The following is a 5,397-nucleotide window of genomic DNA, read 5'->3' on the forward strand; positions in this document are numbered from 1 at the left end:
GAAACGCCTATAGAACCCAGCATGGCCAAGGAAAGAACGCACCCCCTTCACAGAAGTAGGTGGTGGCAGATTGGCAATTAAGTCAACCTTGGCTTTGTCCACTTCTACACCCCGCTCAGACACTACATGTCCTAAAACAATTCCTTCTTTCACCATGAAGTGGCATTTCTCCCAATTCAAGACTAAATTGGACTTAATGCAACGGGACAATACGAGTGAAAGATTGTGCAGACATGTATCAAAACTAGAGCCAAACACAGAAAAGTCATCCATAAAGACCTCTAAAAATTCACCAATCATGTCAGAAAAGATACTCATCATGCACCGTTGGAAAGTGGCGGGTGCATTGCATAAACCAAAAGGCATGCGTCTGTAAGCATAGGTGCCAAACGGACACGTGAATGTGGTCTTTTCCTGGTCTTCTGGAGCAATGGGAATTTGATTATAGCCGGAGTATCCATCTAAGAAGCAATAAAAATTGTGGCCGGCCAATCACTCTAGTACCTGATCAATGAAAGGTAGTGGGAAGTGATCCTTCCTAGTGGCGGAATTAAGTTTTCTATAGTCAATGCAGACACGCCACTTGGTGGTAGTTCTTGTGGGAATCAATTCACCACTCTCATTTTTCATTATCGTTATCCCCCCTTTCTTAGGGACAACTTGAATTGGACTCACCCAGGTGCTATCGGAAATAGGGTAAATGATTCCTATCACAAGCAACCAGATGACTTCTTCTCTCACAACCTCCAGCATACGGGGATTTAACCTACGTTGCATCTCACGTGAGGCTTTAATCCCCTCCTCCAAATGAATACGATGCATGCATATGGAGGGGCTAATCCCTTTTAAGGCATCAAGAGTCCACCCCAATGCCTCTCTGTGTGCTTGTAAAACTTCAGTCAATTGTTCCTCCTGCTTAGTACTCAAATCAGAGGAAATAATGACTGGTAATGAGTTCATGGGCCCCAAGAACGCATACTTCAATGTGGGAGGAAGTGGCTTAAGATCTAGCTTGGAAGTTTCAAGAGGTTTGTCCAAGTCAAGAGGAAGATCCTGTGGATGATCAGTTGTGATAACCTCATAAGCTTCCTCCAACAGAGGTACATAATTGAGTAAAGAATTAACCTCTCGGAAATATGTTTCCTCATCAAAATAGTCCGTGTCTAAAGATGTTATGCAAGACTCAAAAGATTCAAGAGTGGATTCGTCATCAAGCATAATAGTTTCTATCTTGAATGCAGGACTCATATCATCAAACTCAAGTGGGTGGTGCCCGACATTAAATACATTCAATGAGACCTTAAAATTTCCAAAAGACAACTCCAACTCACCACTTTTACAATGAATGATAGCATTAGATGTGGCTAAGAAGGGACGTCCTAGGATGACAGGAATTTGGTTGGTCACATTGACTACTGGTTCTGTATCAAGAACAATGAAATCAACCGGGAACAGAAATTTGTCCACTTTTATCAAAACATTTTCAACTATTCCTCGTGGTATCTTGACAGAACGGTCAACTAGCTGAAGTGTGATGGGAGTAGGCTTCAATTCCCCCAAACCTAATTGTTGGTACACAAAGAAAGGAAGCAAATTCACACTTACTCCTAAGTCAAGAAGAGCTCTCTGGATGGTATGTTCACCAATGACACATGAAATTGTGGGACATCCAGGATCTTTAACTTTAGGAGGAGTGTTGTGACTTAAATTGAGCTTACATTCTCAGTAAGAAAAACCTTTTTGTTAACATGTTGTTTTCTCTTCTATGTACACAGGTCTTTCAAAAATCGGGCATAGGCAGGGACTTGCCTAATAGCATCAAGAAGTGGAATGTTAATGTGAACCTTCCTAAATAGTTCCAACGTTTCATGCATGCTATCTCCTTTCCTAGGTGGGCCCAATAACCTCTGCGGATAAGGAGCTAGTGGGACGTGGTTAGGAATCTGCTTGGCTGTTGGTGGAGAACTTGGAGATTCTTCACTCAATGATGTGTCCCCATTGTCATCCTTTGACTCCTTAGACTTAGTGGTCCCTACCCCATTGTTCAACTCACGACCACTCCTAAGGGTGGTTATGGCTTGGGCTTGCTCATGGTGGGGTTTGGAATTCAACCCACTCTCATGTGTGCTTTTGGGGTTAGGAATGGTTTGACTCGGGAGTCTGTTTTGTGCTTGTTCACTCATGTGGCTGGCCAACTGACTCACTTGCATTTCAAGTTTAGCAATTGAGGACTGTGTATTCTGCATGAATAATTGAAGTGTATCCTCAAGTGAAGGTTTTTGTGGAATCAATGGCTGTTGAGTGAAGTGTGGGCGCGGAGCTTGGGGTTGAGTAAACCTTGGAGGACCCCCAACCTGTGGGCCCTTGGACCATGAGAAATTTGGGTGCCTAGCCCAACCCGGATTATATGTTTCTGAAAAAGGATCGTTCCGGTTTGGTCTATGAAAATTTTGGACTGCATTCAAGTCCTCAATGAGCTCTGGGTAGGATAAACTAGATGGACACATTTGTGTGGGATGAGATGAACCAAAGCATATGGCACAGACAGTAGATGGGTTAGGAGCAGGTGAACTCTTGGACACCATAAGGGCATCAATTTTTCTAGTCAACCCGTCAATCTTGGCCATGAGCATGGGTGTTTCACTAACCTCGTAGAGACCCCCTCTTTTGGCTTCGTGGGATCTCCTATCAACATTAAATGACGAACCCCATTGCTGAGATTGATCACTCAACGTTTCAAAAAATTCCCACGCCTCACTAGCACTCTTACCCATCAAACTCCCACCACTCATTACATCTACCATGGATCTAACCTGGGGTGTAAGTCCTTGATAAAAGTATTGCACAAAATGCCATTTCTCAAACCCATGATGCGGACACCTACGGATCAAATCCTTCCATTTCTCCCAAGCCTCATAAAAGTGTTCACCCTCCTACTGCATAAAGTTGGAGATTTCTCTCCTGAGGGCTGTAGTTCTCTGAATGGGAAAGTACTTGGATAAGAATTTTGTGACTAATGTGTCCCATGAAGTAATGCTGCCCACCTCCAAGGAATTAAGCCAAGACTTGGCCTTATCCTTAAGTGAAAATGGAAAAAGTATTAACCAGATAGAGTCATCTGAGAAATTCTGGAATTTAAAAGTTGCACAAATATCTAAGAATTCCTTGATGTGGTAATTTGGGTCCTCCTTCTCCAACCCATAGAATGTAGGGAGGAGTTGGATCACACCCGGTTTCAACTCATAACTAGCGACAGTAGTGGGTGGCAATATAATGCAAGAAGGTGATGTGAAGTGGGATGGGGTAGAATAATCCCTCAGGGCTCTACGGTCACCTGCTGCAGGTAACTGTAATGGTTCGCCCTGATTGGCCATGGTAGCTCCTAACTTGACTTCAGGTGTTTTCCTACAAATATGTTCTACTTCTTCAACAAAGGGAGCTAATGGTCCACCTAGGGAGCGGCGCCCGTGCATAAAAACACAAAAAGAAACAAAACGAACTATCAAATTAAGTTAACAAACTCACTACTAAAAATATGAACTAACTAGAAGAAATAAAAATAATTCCATAAAAAATCACCAAGCTAAAATTATGAAAGCAAAAAATAAAAAATAAAAAATAAAAAATAAAAATAAAAAAATAAAAATAAAATAAATAAAATAAAATAAAAATAAATCTAACCTAAGACTATGGAGAACAAAGAAATACATTTAATACGTGCCTCCCCGGCAACGGCGCCAAAAACTTGATGTACATCTCCTTTAATACCACGCAAGCGTATGAATCGTTCATGTAATTTAGCGGGAAGTGAGGGTCATATCCACAAGGAGGACTGAATTTTGTGTATTCTTCAGTCAACTAGCCTGACCAAATATGATGAATTAATATTAACTAAACACTAATTATATCCTAAATTATCAAGCAATCATCTGGTTAACTACATGCACAACAGGAAACGTCAACTCTGGATTTTACGGTGATTCGTGCCTCTCTTAAGCGCCACATAACCACGGATCTGATTTCTCAATCCATGCGTCTAGCCCCTCTCGGGCGCATAGAGTGAAAGACAGAAATCAGATTAAAATACCAAAATCCAACCTCAATTATAATTCTACCCTAATTAGCTAATTTAATCAAATATTCGGAAAAAAAATATTCCATAAACATTAATTATCAAATCAGATTCAATAAACATTCAAAACCTAAGTTCAAACTATAAAAAAAATTAAATTCAAAAATGACGAATTACTCCCCTTCTCCTTCCTCTCGCTCGGGCAGCAACTCGTTCTCACGGGTGCTGCAATTTCCCGAAATCAATGGCTTCGGGGTGGCAAGAGTGAGTGGCCGGAGGTAGAGACGACGCCGGCGACGAAGGTTGGAAGCCGACGGACGGAGGTAACATCCGACGAAGAACGAAACATAGCTGACGTTCTCTAACCGGCTCTCTCGAGTCTCGGTCGAAGTCGAAATAGCTCTGGGAATGGTCAGAAATATGTAATAGACGCCGGAGGATGGTCGAAAAGCGGAATTGGCACCGGAGAAGCCCTCTTGGATCCCCTCCCGGCCTGGCAAGCAGAAAATAGCACTGTCGAAATCACCCCGATGGAGACTCTCTCGAGCTCTCCTTGGGTTTGTTCTCGGTTGCTAGACGGCGGTGGACGGTGGTGCGGCGAAAGGCAGTGGCCCGGTGAACGATGATGGGAGACTCCTCTCGGGTCCTCCCCTGTTTTCGGTCCTCTATTTTGGTCGACGACCCTCTTTTCTCTTCATGCTCTCCCTTTCGTTCGACGTTCCCTCTTTCCTTTAATACCAATTTTTCTTGTTTTAAAACGATTGCCCTAAAAATCACCTCCATTTCACTAAGAGCATTTTGGTAAATATCTCCTTCTCCACCAAAATTCTCCTAAAATTCCATAATTGAATCTATAAAAAGCATTTCAGGAAGAAATAAACCTTAAAAACAATGAAATATAATTCAGGAGAGAAAAATATGCAATATCGATAAGGATTAATGCCAAATTCAATAAATGCACATTTCATTTGAAAACCGATAAATAACCACCTATAACACAATTATAAGGTTATTCTATTATAATTAACCTAATTCTCATGTTAGAATATGACATCTATCAAAGAGAAATTGAGCTGTCACCATCAATGGAAACTATGTCCACCCTTATAGAGGAAAGCAATGGCCAAAGCAAGAATAAAGTAGTAGAAGAGGAGATCACTAAGAGAGTTTGACATGCCTCCAACAATTTCATTTCCTGACAATCATCCTATTCTCTCTACCCGACTTCCTTATCCTCAACATTTTCAAAAACAAAAATTAGATAAGAAATTTTCTAAGTTTTTGTATATTTTTAAGAAAATTCACATAAATATTCCTTTTGTAGA

At 41.4% G+C, this 5,397-nt stretch overlaps 1 non-coding gene across 1 annotated transcript; it reads left to right on the forward strand.

Annotated features, from left to right (window-relative positions):
- Positions 1 to 2,862: 2,862 nt before the first annotated feature.
- On the forward strand, positions 2,863 to 2,969 carry LOC137960681 (small nucleolar RNA R71). The gene has a single exon (XR_011114232.1). It is a non-coding gene; the product is annotated as a small nucleolar RNA R71 (small nucleolar RNA).
- Positions 2,970 to 5,397: the final 2,428 nt, after the last annotated feature.

The sequence above is a fragment of the Aristolochia californica genome, unplaced genomic scaffold, assembly GCF_029961685.1.
Source record: "Aristolochia californica isolate CCGP_79_NKW_82.1479 unplaced genomic scaffold, dmAriCali1.0.hap1 SCAF_3, whole genome shotgun sequence".
In the NCBI taxonomy this organism is placed as follows: Eukaryota; Viridiplantae; Streptophyta; class Magnoliopsida; order Piperales; family Aristolochiaceae; genus Aristolochia; species Aristolochia californica.